At 47.0% G+C, this 15,186-nt stretch overlaps 1 pseudogene; it reads right to left on the reverse strand.

The window, feature by feature from the left end:
• Positions 1–5,247: 5,247 nt before the first annotated feature.
• LOC128099697 (mediator of RNA polymerase II transcription subunit 29-like) lies at positions 5,248–10,455 on the reverse strand (annotated as a pseudogene).
• Between the last annotated feature and the right edge of the window lie 4,731 nt (positions 10,456–15,186).

Consider the following 15,186-nt stretch of genomic DNA (forward strand, 5'->3'; position numbering starts at 1 on the left):
CCAATCTTTCACAGGTCTTGCCCAGGTAATCCCAGCTTTTGTGACTTCAAGAGTGCTGGGACCATGCTGTGCCCTGAAGTCATTGTTTTCCAACATGCCACCCCATCCTTGGGCTCTCCTATTCCTTGTGGCCTCTCTTCTGTGATGTTCCCTAAGTACTGGAGGAGTGATACAGATGTCCCCATTGAGAGCCGAACATTCAACAGTTACCTGTTCTAAGCACACTGCCAGTTATGAGCCTGTGGTGGTTTGAATGAGAATGGCCCCCCATAGGCACATGTTTGAATACTTGGTTCCTAGTCGATGGAGCTGTTTGGGAAGGATTAGGAGGTGTGGCTTTGTTGGAGGAGGTGTGTTAGTGGGTACAGGCTTTGATGTTTCAAAAAGACTCCCAGTGTTTTGAGTTAGCTCTCAGTTTCCTGGTTGCTGCTGGAGACGGGCGCTCTCAGCTGTTGCTCCAGCTGCCTGCTGCGTGTTATGGTGGCTCCACCATCATGGACTAACCTTCTGACACCACAAGCCCCAAATAAGCCCTTTCTTCTATATGTTGCCTTGGTCATGGCATCTTATCACAGCAGTAGAAAAGTAACTAATAGAGAGAGTCTCTGCAACCCATTGCAAATGGGAGCTTTCTGCCTAAGTGGACAGTGGCACTGTTCCCTGGACATGAGCACAGTTATTTAGAAGGCAATTTGACAGGTGTATCATGTCCATTTAGCAAAGCTTTAGCAGTAGTTGTCTTAACTAGTGTCTTACTCACTGTTCTGTTGCTGTGAAGAGACACCATAACCAAGGCAACTCTTTTTTTTTCTTTCTTCTGGTTTTTCAAGACAAGTTTTCTCTGTTTAACAATCCTGGCTGTCCTGTAACTCATTTTGTAGACCATCCTGGCCTTGAACTCATAGAGTTCAGCCTGCCTTTGCCTCCTGAGTGCTGGGATTAAAGGATGCACCACCGCCTGGTTGACCAAGGTCACTCTTATAAAAGAAAGCATTTAATTGGGGGCTGGCTTACAGTTTCAGAGGGTTAGTCCAGGATCATCATGTCGGGGAGCATGGTGGCATGCAGGTAGGTGTGGTGCTGGAGATATAGCAGAAACCTTTGCACCCTAATCTGTGGGTAGCAGGCAGGGACTTGGACACTGGAAAAGTGTCGGCTTTTGAAACTTCAAAGCCCATTCCCAGTAACACACCTTCTCCAACAAGGTTATATCTTCTTCAATCAGGCCACACCTCCTAATCCTTTCCAAACATTCATTAACTGGGGACTAAGCATGCAAATATGTAAGCCTATGGGACCATTTTCATTCAAACCCTCACAACCAGGTTTCTGTTGTTGTGATAAACACCTTGATCAAGGGTTTGTTTCAGCTTGCAGTGTAGTCCATGGTGAAGGGAAGTCAGGACAGGAACTCAAGGCAGGGACCTGGAGGCAGAAGCTAAAGTAGAGGCCATGAGGGACCCCACTTTTTGTCTTGCTCCTTATTTACCCGACCCACTTTCTTATACATCTCAGGACCATCTGCCAGGGATGGCGCTGTCCACAGTGGCCTGGGCCTTCCCCATCAATCACTAATCAAGAAACTATCTCACAGACTTGCCTACAGGCCAGTGTGATGGTGGCGTTTTCTCAGTTTAGGTTCTTCCCATTTGACGGTCGCGTGAGTCAAGCTGACAAGAGGCTAACTGGGATGGTAGCTTTCCCGTTGGAGCCTGTGATGTGCCCAGCCATGTTTGTTTGTTTTTTATTTATTGTCCCCGGAGCCAGGGTTTCTCTATGTGGCCCTGTCCTGGAGCTCACTCTGTAGACCAGACTGGCCTTGAACTCACAGAGATCCGCCTGCCTCTGCCTCATGGGTGCTGGGATTAAAGGCGTGCGCCACTCTGGCCCAGTGCAGTCATGGGATTTTGAGCAAGTTTGCAGTACCAGATGTGAATTTCCTCCTGTGGAGCAGGCCTCCTATCTAATCAGGAAGCGTTTGGTTTCTTCCATAACAGACTTGCTCCTATTGTACCGCGGGATGCTTCTTGCTTGTCTGGTTAGTGGTGTAGCGTGTAAAGTCCATGGCTGAGTCAGACTGTTGATGACATATTCTCTCAGCAGCTAACATGGCACCTTCTGGCACTGTGAGGGCTAGTCAGCAGGGGAAGCGTCGGTCACAGTTTCAGACTGAGTTTTCTATGTCCTGTGACCAGAGCACGTGGTGTCTTCAACAACAAGGTCTTACCATAAATTTGGGTAGGCAATCAACCTGGGTGGCAACTGCCTGTGAGGTTTTGGGATCCTTAGTGTCTTCTCAGACCTCAGAGGGAGGTCGCCTACCTCTGGCACTAGGATTTTCAATATGAAAGTTCACTATGACTCCAGGGAGCAACCTTATCTACCCACAGACAGTAGCTCTATTCAAACTTCTTAAAATAATAATAAAAAAAAACTTGACAATATCATGTTTCCTTGTGGATTTTTCCCACATCTTTAGTTTTGGTCAGTCCCCCTCTGATCCCCTCCTCTCCCCATCTCCCTACTAAACTGTTCTACCCCAGTAAACTGTTATTACTTGTTCCACATTTTTCTTATTTTCACTTGAGCATAGTTAGTTTTATGATCACATTATGATTTTTCATACAACTGTTTTCCTTATATAATAATGATATAAAAGATTAAAAAATGTAATTATATTCATAGTGTTCAAATTCTTGTGACTTGTGATCCTCATTTTCTATAAAGTTGCTGTAAACATCAAATTGGTGAATACTGAGCCATTTTACCTACAGGAAATGCAGAGCAAGCTTCCTGTGAGCCTCTGGCCACATTTTCACCAAATGATCAATATATAATTTTGTTTCATGTCTTTTTCTGTTGAACACGCCTTATTTTAAAATGTACTGTTAGCCAGACATTGTAGTATACACATGTAATCCCAGCACTAGGAAGATAGAGGCAAGGAGGATCAGGAATTCAAGACCAGACTTGGCTACTTAGCAAACTTAAGGTCAGCCTGAGTTACAGAGACTCTGTGCTCCCAAACAGATCATCACAAAAGACCTGAGAGAGAGAAAAAAAAAAAGAAGGATTGTTGGGTTATTAAATTGAATTTCTCTGCTCTGGGCCTGGGGGTGCAATCTTATAATCTCAGCCACACTTGATGCTGAGGCAGGAGGAATACAATTACAAGGCTGGCCTGGGCTTAGAATGAGTTCAAGACCTGCGTGGTCAACTTAGTGAAAACCTATCACAGAAAGTAAAAAGTTGCTGGCGGGGACACAGCTCAGAGGTGGAGCACTTGCCAGTCACATGTGAGGCTTTGCGTGCAATCCCCAGAATTGCCAACAACAAATGAATGAAGTTTAATATACAGTGTTTCCCTCTTTAGTACATCTCAGATTCTTGTGCTCTTATGGACATTCGCTAGCACTTCCGGTAGTACACAGAATCTGTCCATCCTGCTCCCGGCACCACATAACAGTTTTTTCAAATACGCTAAAATTATTTTCTTTTATGATATTACCACTTATTGTCTAGTATTCTAAAACCAAGTACAAGTAATTATTAATGTAGAGATGTCAATCAAAATTACTCAGAAATGAAATACTAAAAATTTTGCAGGTATGAATGTGGTCAATTAATAATTTTATTCTAATAACTAATTAAATTTTTTTTTGAGACAAGATCTCACTCAGAAGTCATAAATTGACCTAGAACTCACTACGTAGCACAGGCCTGCCTTGAGCTTAAGGTGATCCTCCTACCTCAAGCTCCTGAGTGCTGAGCTTACGGGTGTGAGCCACTAAGCTCGGCTTCAACAAATGATTTTATAAAATGAAACTCTTGTCGCGATCTTAGCATTCCGTCTTATGACCAATGTGAGGAATCCGTCTCATTTTCTGTGTGTTATGTCCGGGTCAGCATGAGCCCATATTTAAGTGGGATATGAGCTATGTACTACAGCAAAATATCTCTCAGCTGTCCTACGCAACTGTTGGAAGACTGCTAATTCCTGATGGCTGAGTCATTGCTGCTGCCTTGGGAATTCCTGGGGGTAATTTCTGGAACCATGAAGCAGAAGACAGGAAAATGAGCTGGAGGAAAACAAACCCTAGAACAGCTGGGGAGCCTTGAGAGGAAGGGCCAGAGTGCGGATTTCTCGGGTAAATGCTCGCATCACTCCGACTGGAGCTGTACCAGTTTCTGTGTCCTGGGTGCACCCACCCCTACACAGCTCTGCGAGACTGGGGTGCAGTTATTCTTTGTTTCGGGGACACGGGGCAGGGAAGCTTTGTTTTAGAGCTGTGTATTGGGAGGCACCTCCTCCACGCTGCTGGCCCCTCCTGCCTGGGTTAAAGAGAGCTTATTTATCCCTTTGAACAGCGCTGCCAGGCAGCCAGCCAAGACCCATGCCTGTGACTGTGTCTTTACTCTAGATGTGACTTGCACCCATCCTCATCTGACTTCCATTTAGTTTGCATAACTGTCCTGAAATGGTCCCCTTTTGCGTCCCATGTTTATCCCTGCCTTTAATGAAAATGCAAAATACCCATTGTCTTGATAGTTATTTTGCTCCTTTTGGAATTTGCATTCTTTTTCTGACCCCTTCGGGACAATGTGCTACCTTTTTGGCTGGGTGCTCTGCTCCTTCAACCCCACTTACTTTTCTCCTGTCTATGACAAAAACATCTGACGAAAGCCATTTAAGGAAGCAAGAATTTATTTGGGTTCCCAGTTTGGGGGTGCAGCGGAGCATGGCAGTCAAGGCCCGGCGGCGGCGGCAGGATTGTGAGGCCGCTGGCCACAATGTACCAGGAAGCAGAGGGCTGTGAATGCTGAGCTTGCTTCCTCCCTTTTGTTCAGTTCAGGAATAAGGCCACAGAATGATGCCACCCGTATCCAGGTTGGGGCTTCCTCTTCAGCTAACCCTTTCTGGAAACGTCTTTACAGAACATCCAGCAATAGGTCTCCTAGGTGATTCCAAACTCTGTCGTGATAACGAAGATTGCGTGCTATGGTGGCTCACATCATATTCTCTTCCCATCAATCAAATCTCATATAAAGATAATGCCTAGTTCACTGGGCAAGGAGTAAGAATTGGTAACAGACAAGTAGAATAAAAGTTTCGCTCATTACTGTACTCCCAGGAAAGAATGGGGAGGGGAATGTATGCTTTCAGGTAACCCTCCCTCTTTTTTGCCTTAGACCATTCATTCTCCCTGTGCCAGTTCCCACCACCCACCCTACTTCCTGCCTAGGACCTTAGAGGCTGTCCCCAGCGCCAGTTGAAGGTGCTGGTGTCTTGCAGGTGACCTTGTCTGTACAGTTCACCAGGGCAGTATGGGAGTCTTTGGCACAGGTAATCTGATGATGACCAGGTAATGTGGGTAGGACAGGTGGTCAGGTTGCATGGCCTCTGGCTTGATGGCTGTGGGTACCAATGTTGCTTTGTGAAACGTGCTTGTGGGCCAGGTGCGGGCACAGCTCCAGCTGGTCCCAGTTTGTAGAACTCCTCCAGGCACATGTCCAAGTGCTGTGTGGGGCTCTCCTTGCTCCTTTGTTTCTTGTCAGTGTTAGTGTTCCGAATCAAGGTCTGGGCGGCGACCTCTACCACGGTTTGTAGACTCCGTTAGCTGTGGGATGAAGAGCCTCCAACACTGCGTAGAGTGGAAGATTTCCTGCTGCTGGGCCTGCTGCTGCTACAGTGAGAGCCTTCTCTAGTCAGGTCCTCATCTGTTTCTTCAGCAGTGGCTGGGGACCTTGGCCACTGGTGGAGACTGACCCTGACACATCAGTGGCTGAGGAAGTGCAAGGCCTGTTGCCGGCCATGTTCCTGGGATCGAGCTCACACTCTCCTTTCTGATGAAAATATAGTTTCTCTCGAATAACACATGGGATCATGAGTCCTGGGTCCAAGTGCTGGCATCATTACTTATCAGCCCTTGGTGTGTGGACAGTCAGTGTCGATCTCCTAACTCGAGAAATGAGGGAAATTGACTGGATTGGTGAGATAATGCCATAGAATGTATTTTTTTTAAAAAGATCTTATTTATTTGCTTTTAAGGGTTTACTGTATTACCTAATTTATTTTATTATGTCTGTGCGTGGGTGCACACATATATGTGGCTGCCTGAAGAGGCCAGAAGAGTGCACTGGTTCCTTGCAAGAGCAGCCAGCATTCTTAACCACAGAGATATCTCTCCACTCCTTATTTTAATTTTTATTTGTGTGTGTGTGTGTGTGTGTCTGTCTGTCTGTCTGAGTCTGTGTGATAATATGCTATATGCATGTGTTCTGTCTATGCAGGCCAGAAAAAGTTGTCAGATCCCCTAGACCTGGAGTTACAGGTGGTTGTGAGCTGCCATGCGGGTGCTGGGAACCGAACTCTGGTCCTCTGGAAGAGGAGCCAATGCTTTTAACCGCTGAGCCATCTCTCCAGCTCCACTGAGTGCATTTTTTTCAGGGGACCACTGGACCTCCATTCTGTAGAGAAAGCAGCCTTGAGCAAGGCCAGTAACAGAGGCTCTGGCCGCAGAGCCTGGCACTCCTGTCTGCCTGCCTGGCACCAGGCTGGCAAACTCCTGCCTCTTTGGAGAAGAGTGAGGGGGAGGAAACCCCTAAAGACAGCCCCTCCCCTTTAAAAAGACAGCCCCTCCCCTTTAAAAAGACAGTCCCTTCCCTTTAAAAAGACAGCCCATTCCTGTCAGAGGGGTTAAGCAAAGCCCTAGGAGATCACTTCAAATAGGAAGGGACCCAATCACACTGGCTTGGTCCATCCCATCTGCTGGAGTAGCTACCAAGCTCTCCTGGAGATAGAAAGGACGCTGTTAGGGGCTGGGGAGATGGCTCCGTGGGTAAAGGGCTTGCGGTGTGTCTTAGTTGTGGTTTCTATTGGTGTGGTAAAGTGTCACGACCAAAGCATCTTGGAGGAGGAAAGGGTTTATTTTATTTTGCAGCTTGTAGTCCATCATGCAGGGACCTCAAGGCAGGAGCCTGGAGGCAGGAACTGATACAGAAGTCATGGGGGAGTGCCGCTTAGTGGTTTGTTCTTCCTGGCTTGTTCACCCCGCTTTTCTATACAACTCAGGACCCCCTGCCCAGAGACGGTACTGCCCACCCTGAGCTGGGCCCTACCAGATCAATCAATAGAGACCTGCCCACAGGCCAATTGATTTGGGGGCATTTTTCCAGTTGTGGTCCCCTCTGTCTAAATGACTCTAGCTTGTGTCAAGTGGACAAAGGCAGCAGCAATAACAACCAGCCAGCACAGAGTGCGAGCCTGAGGACTTGATTCAGATCTCTAGAATCCACATAAAAGATCTGGGTACGGTGGTGTGCACCAGTAACCTTGATGGAGGGGAGAAGACGAGAGGATCCCGGGACCTTGCTGACCAGCAGTCTAGCTAAATCGTCAAGCTTCAGGTTCAATGAGAGACCTTGTCTCTGGGGGTGGTGGTGGTGGTGGTGAGCCAGATGGTTCAGCAGGTAAAAGCACTAATGCCAATTCTGATGGCCCAAGTTTGTCCTCGGGGCTCATATGGTGGGAGGGGAGAACTGAGTCCCCAAAGTTCCCTTCTGACCTCCACACAGAGCTTACACACACACACACACACACACACACACACACACACACACACACACACAGAGAGAGAGAGAGAGAGAGAGAGAGAGAGAGAGAGAGAGAGAGAGAGTGAGTTTTCTCCCCCAGATGGGTCTAACTCTGTCGAGTTCGCTCTCTCCTCCAGACACATGCAGTTTACAAGCCTTTGTCATGTGCCATGTGTCTATCCTGGGTAATTTTCTATAAAGGAGGTTGAGGGAGCATTACAGTCTCAACGTGAGGACTCTCCAGATTTGATACAGTGATGTGGGCTTCCTGAAGTCAGGGGCTCTGGCACGTTGGGTTTTCCAGACAGATTTAAAGTCGGCGTGTTTATTCAGGACTTCCCTCGCCTCCTGAGAGGAAGGAAGCAGACTAGTCCAGAGAGAAAGAAGTCCAAGTGTGGTGTCAACACCTGCTGGATGACTACCTCTGCTCCTCTGACACCCCACGGGCCACTGGCACTGGAGTCCTCTCTAGATGGGCTGCCGTGGCTCTAGGAGGGCCAAGTGCTCTCTGTTGGTCGCTTTGCTGGACAGCGGGGACAAGTCCTGTCCGGATTGAGAATCTGTGCAGGGCTTGTTCCAGAGGACTCCGGAGACTGACTGGAGTGGAATGAACTCCTGCCGGAGTCTCCGGACCACCCCTGCCTCTCTGGCCCATCTGCCCTCTTTCTTTTCTCTTTAGCTTGTGTGCACGTGCACCTTTGTGCACGTGTTGGTGTTTGCGACATGCATGCATGTGTATGTGTGTGCGTGTTCCTCTGTGTTGAGGTTAGAAAATAAGTGTCGTTCCTCAGGTACCACCCACCACCTTTGAGACACTGACTTTCATTGGCCTGCAGCTCACTGAATTGGCCAGCCTGGCTGGTCGGGGAGCCCTGGGGATGCTCTGTCCCTGCCTCCGCAGTGCTGGGATTGTGATGCGCCTCCATGCCAGCTTTTTAGGTGGGTTCTCAAGATCGACTGTGGGCATAACAAGAACTTCACCAACTGAGCGAGCTCTCTAGACTCCTGATAGAAAAATATGAAGTATAACATTTTAATAGACTACTTTCTTCTATATTTATTTATTTATTAGTTTTTTTTTTTTTTTTTTTTTTTTTTGGTTTTTCGAGACAGGGTTTCTCTGTGTAGCTTTGCGCCTTTCCTGGTACTCGCTTTGGAGACCAGGCTGGCCTCGAACTCACAGAGATCCGCCTGCCTCTGCCTCCCGAGTGCTGGGATTAAAGGCGTGCGCCACCACCGCCCGGCTATTTATTAGTTTTTTAAAAAATGCTTTTTTTAAAAAAAATGTGAATTGGTGTTTTGCCTGCATGTATGTCTGTGTATGGGGTGTCAGATCTTGGAGTTATAGACAGTTGTGAGCTGCCATGTGGGTGCTGGGAATTGAACCCAGGTCCTCTGGAAGGACAGCATGTGCTCTTAACCACTGAACCATCTCTTCAGCCCTTATTAGGTGTTTTTTGTTTTTGTTTTTGTTTTTTTTTTTTTGAGAAGGGGTTTTTCTGTGTAGCCCTGGATGTCCTGGAACTCACCCTATAGACCAGGCTGGTCTCAAACTTGGAGATCCGCCTGCTTCTGCCTCCTAAGTGCTGGGATTAAAGGCGTGCGCCATCACTGTCCAGCTGAACTACTTTCTTTTAAAGATGTGACCAGGGTTGGCTATGTGGCCAAGTTGGTAGAGTGCTTGCCTAGTGTGCAGGAATCCCTGGGCTTGGCCCCGAGCACTGCATAAATGGGATGTGGTGGTACCTTCCTGCGATCCTAGCACTTGGGAGGTGGAACACCAAAGCCACCCTCAGCTTCTCACAGCTAGGCTGGACTGGGCTACATGACCTCTATGGGAAAAGGAGTCAGAAACAGACAAACATAATGAGTACCACCTAACCAGGGCTGCAAAGGACACTCCTATGTCAAAAAGCTAGCAAACAGTCAGACGTGGTGGCACACTCCTTTAAACCAGCACTCAGGAGGCAGAGGTAGGGTGATCTCTGTGAGTTTGAGGCCAGCCTGGTCTACAAAGTGAGTTCTAGGATAGCCAGGGCTATTTAGAGAGACCCTGTCTCAAAAATCAACCATCCAACTAACCAACGAACCAACCAACCAACCAACCAGCCAACCAGCAACTTAATAAAAAGTGGGACACGAAGTAAGCTGCGTTTGTGTCTGTGCATCCATGCTCTCTACATGGGTCAACTTGAAAGTGCAGAGTGGTTTTGTTGTCGTCTCATTTGGGGAGGCAGTAAGCAGTGATCTTTGTGGAGACAGTGCTTCCCCTGGAGTCACATCCTGGCACACTTGGAGGGAAGCCTTCTCTTGGGCTGGAATTACATACAAGACACAAGAAGATGCCACAGAGGCCCTCCATGGCCAGAGCAGTTTTTGACACACAGCCTGAAGTCAAGGTTCTGGGCTGAATCACCCTCAGCTAAGGCTATTTACGGTTCTATGGTCCACGAGACCAGGCCCCAGCTAGAGCACTATTCGTGGAACAGACAAAAGAGACCTACTACCCAAGAAACCAGACGAGGAAGAAGGAAAATGACAAGCTGAGAAGAGGCCTCCTTTTCCCCAGTGGCCCAGGCATCATTCTGTCAGCTGCAAGATGCCAGGGCAGCGTTCCAAGGCTGGTGGGATCTCAGAGGCAGCTGGTGGTCACAGGCAGGCAGCCAGTCCCAGAGACGGGCAGGGCAGGTGATCAGTGTGTGGCATACTTCACAGAATTCCAGCCTGGCGAGCAGCTGCAGCATGGACCAACAGGCAATAGAGTGATAATCCTCAGGCTTTCTGCCGGCCCGGGGACCTCACTTCCTCATTCCTGAAAGCATTCTTTATGACGGGATACCTACCGTACGATGTTGGACCCATCTGCCGCTTTCCACTGTTGCAGAAATGCAGTGACTCAGCATAACTTCCAAATTCTCTCTCTCCCCCTCTCTTTTCTTTCCTTTCTCTTCTCTATTCTTCTTCCTCTCCTCTCTTTTCTCTCACGTCTTCTTTCACTCTCTATTCTTTCCTATCTCTTCTTTCCTTCCCCCGCTCCGCATCTCTCTCACCTATATCTGCACACCGGAGTCAGTATTTCCTTAGGACAGGTTCTTATTGTGCAATTTGGAGGTCAAAAGGCGCGTGCATTTTAAGTGGTGCCAAGTGCCTTACAAAAGACCTTGTTATCCCTGTTCAATGTTGACAGGCTTTTGTCTTCAGCGATTTGAGAGGTGGAGATGCACCCAGGGGTTTTAATTTGCTTTTAAGTTATCGCAGTTGGGCATGGAGGTACATGTTGGTGATCCTGGCTCTTGGGAGTTTGAGGGAGGATCATGAGCGTGAGGCCAGACTGGGCTACACAGTAAGTTCTAAGCTAGTCTGGGCTGCAGAGTCAAACCATGTCTGAAAATAATATTTATACACACACACACACACACACACACACACACACAGAGACAGAGAGACAGTGAGACAGAGAGAGACAGTGAGACAGAGAGAGAGAGAGCGAGAGAGAGAACAAGATCACATGTAATATGTCTAGCTGTCCTCAAACTGGTCATGTAGGTGAAGGTGAGTTCTGATCTTCCTGTCTCCACCTCCTAAGTGTCTGGCCTTTTTTTTTTTTCCTTTCTTTGAGACAGGGTTTCTCTATGTAGCCTTGGTTGTCCTGGAACTCACTATGTAGAACAGGCTGGCCTTGAACTGACAGGGATTTGCCTGCCTCTGCCTCCCAAATGTTGGGATTAAAGGCGTGTGCCACCATGCCTGGCTTTAGCGCTTGGCTTTTATTTCATTTTAATTATTTTTTTTCAGATAGGTCTCATATAGCCCTAGCTGGCTTTTATTAACTTATTATTATTTAAATAATATTAATATTAAAAATAATTTATTTATTTGTGCTGTGTATGTGTTTGTGGGCCAGTGCATAGCATAATGTGTATGTGTGTGTGTGTAAGTCGGAGTGGGTCCCAGGGATCAAACTCAGGTTATCATTTTTGGTAGCATGTACCTTTAACAACTGAGCCATCTCACTGGCCCTGGCTTTTATCTTTCAATTGTGTAAATATCTGTAACATAAACTGGAGCATTTTGATGACTGGTACACTGTGCAATTAGGGCACATTAAGTACACTGCCGTTTTGGGGCCAGGCATCATCATCACTGTCCAGAATTTATTAGTTTTACTTAATTAGTGTGTGTGTGTGTATATATATATATATATATATATATATATATATATAAAATTTAATTAATAAATTTATTTTCTGAGAGAGTTTCTTTGTGTAGCCCTGGCTGTCTTAGAACTAGCTCTGTCGACCAGCCTGATCTCAAACTCTCAGCGATCCACCTGCCTCTGCCAGGAGTACTTTTTTTCTTTTTCTGCTTTTTGTTTGAGTCAGTCTCACTCTTGCAGCCCGGGCTAAAACCTGGAACTTGCCATCGTCCTCACTCAGCCTCCCGAGGGCTGTGAGTGCAGGTGTGAGCTCGCTCCACTCTCCGTTACGGCTAGCCTTTATGACATCTCAACATCCAGGCATGGGGGTTGACATCCCAGCACTGGGACAAACGCCCTGTTACTCATTCCGTAGATGACCAAGGCAAAGTTCAGAAAATTACGTGGCTTGCCTGAGGCTGCCGGGCTAAAGGGACAAGAGGAGACCAGTTCTGACCCTTCCTAGGCAAGAGTTCTTTTTTTACAGTGCTCAGGCCAGAGGGCAGACTGCCTGAGATAGGGCACTCTGCAGAGGGTAGAAGGTCCGGAAAAGCCTACAGGTGATTAAAGAGCTTTAGAAGGCTGGGGAAAACTCTCCAGGGAGGAGATCTGGAAGTTTATGCTTTTGTTTATTTTGTTTTAAATTCATTAATTAAGTGATTAATTCATTTTTGAGACAGGGTTTCACTGTGTAGCTCTGGCTACCCTGAAAGTCACCATGTAGACAAGACTGGCCTCAAACTCACAGAGATCCGCCTACCTCCATCTCCCAAGAGCTGGAATTAAAAGGGTTCGCCGTCACACTCTGCCTACTTTGTTTTTAAGTCAATATGTTATTCTATCGACAGTTTCACACATGATAAATGTACTGTGATATATCCCCCATACCCTGTGTTCTTCTTCCCATGCGAGTTCCTTTCCCCCATCTACTGCCCCCTCCTATTCCCAAGCCGTTTTAATTTCTGTGGGCAGACCTTGTGTTGGTGACCACATCTGTTGTGTGTCTGTGATCACCACAGCCACGCCACTTCTAGAAGACGGCATTTCAGAACACTCCTCTCCACCTTTCAGCTCTTATGATCTTTCCACCTCATCTTCCTCCATGTTCCCTGAGTGCTGGAGAGGGTGATAGAGATGTTCTGTTAAGGGCTGAGCACTCCACGGTCACTGAGTCTCAGCACTTTGACAGTGAGTCTCTGCGTTGACGGTTGCCCTCTGAAAAATGGAGCTTCTCCGACCTAGGCTGAGAGCAGCACTAAACTAGATGATCAACATAAATGCTTAGGAGGCAAGCCAGTGCTGGGAGCGTGGGGGAACCGAGGACCGTGGAGACTCATACAATTGGAGACCTAGTGTGTTTCCGAATCCTAATATCACGGTGGCTGCAGTGTGGACACCAGAGGTAGGGATCTGTCGATCTTCCTGGGTGCTAATTCCAGGAAGTTTCTACTTCTTTCTCTCTCCTGACACCCAGCCAACCATGGAATAGGGTGGCCGTGACTTCTGTAAAGTCGCCATTTCCCCTCTAGCTCTGCCAGAGCCTCCCCCAGTTCCCCCAGATCTCTTAATTCATTTTACCAGTTCTGCTTTCGATCCCTCTGACTTCCTTTCCAGCTACAGCTCAGTGAGCTGAGCGAAGTTTGCATTTGGTTGTGCAAACCTCTGCTGGGCTCGGCAGGGCCCTCACCTCCCTACCCTGAAGCTCCCAGGCCCTGCCCTCTGGCCTCACTGCCTCACCCTCTCACCCTTATGGCCTTGATTCAGTCCTGTGACCACACTCCTTCCCTCAGACCTCCAGGCCTTCACTGATGCTTTCCTCTTCCTGAAATGCTGCTGTTCAGTAAACTCTTCTGAAGTTTTGGCTTTTGTCTGGATCACATTCCAATGGAAAACTCTGGAAGGACAGGCTTAGCATACTCATGCTATTATCTGTTTGCTTCTAGATCCTGGTTGCCTGGTTGCCCTCTAAAATGACCAGGAAAAGTTTAATTTAGTTTATTATCATTATTATTATTAATTTATTATAATAATTATTATTGGTGTATGTGTGTACTAGTGTAGGAGTAAAGGCACATGTGTGGAGGCCGGAGGACACCCTGAGGTTGCCTGTCATTACCTTCCATCTTGTTTGAGGTAGGGTTTTGTGTTTACTGCTGTATACACAAGGCTAGCTAATCCAAGAGCTTCCTGGCCTTCTTCTGTCTCTACTTCCCTTCTCCATGTAGAAGAGTTGGGACTATAGATGTATACTACTGTGTCCAGCTTTATGCGTGTTCTGGGGACTTGAACTCAGATCCTCACCCTTGTGCAACAAGCACTTTAGTTGCCAACCCCTTAGCCCTAGTGTGGCTTTTAAATTGTTGGTGTTTTAGTCACATTTCCCCAAAGACTCTGGGTTAACTAACCAGCGACAGGGCTGAGCTCTGGTAGCTTTGAAAGGTCCCAAGGTATGTTCAGAAATAGTGAGATGGACAGGAAGTTCCCTGGGGCCAAGAGTCATACCTGTCACCTGAGACTGAGGCACTCAGGCATTTAGTAAGGGTACTGAATAAGTGATTGAAGAAGCTTCTAGAAGGGATGAAGAGTACCCAAAGAACAAAAACCAGTATGTACCGAGCATGCATATGATACTAAGGTAAGCATTCTTAAAGGGCAATAGGACAGTCATCAATTTCTAGTAAAAACTAGAAAAACTCATCCATTGGGGGTGAAGAGATGACTCATTGGTTAAGAGTGTATACTTCTATTCCAGAGGACCTGAGTTCGGTTTCCACTTTGGGCAGCTCACATCTACCTGTATGTAACTCCAGCTCCAGAAGAATCCATAGCTTCTGGCCTGCAGGGGCACTGCACTCATGTGCATATATCCATACACACACACACACACACACACACACACACACACACACACACACACACAATTAAAATAAAATAAAATACTAGAAAAACCTTATCTATTATGTCATGTGTGGTGTCTCACCCCTGTATTTTTCCAGATTTTTTTTAATTTTAATTTTTAAAAAATTTATTCTTCTCTCATCCCGACCATGGTTTTCCCTCTCTCTTCTCCTTCCAGTCCCTCCCTCACACATCCTCTGTCCTACAGATCCTCCCCTCCTCCTCTTCCTTCAGAAAAGGGCAAGTCTCCCAGGGATATCAACCAAACATGGTATGTCAAGTTATAATACAACTAGGCACATTCCCCTCATATTAAGGCTGAATGAGGCAACCCAGTAGTAGGAAAAGGGTCCCCAAAGCAGCCCCTGCTCCCACTGTTAGGAGTCCCACAGGAACCCCAAGCTACACAATCATACATACATACATACATACATACATACATACATACATACATACATACACACATACACACACACACACACACACACACACACACACAC

Source organism: Peromyscus californicus, unplaced genomic scaffold, assembly GCF_007827085.1.
Source record: "Peromyscus californicus insignis strain IS unplaced genomic scaffold, ASM782708v3 Scaffold_6__1_contigs__length_162567912, whole genome shotgun sequence".
NCBI classification, from domain to species: domain Eukaryota; kingdom Metazoa; phylum Chordata; class Mammalia; order Rodentia; family Cricetidae; genus Peromyscus; species Peromyscus californicus.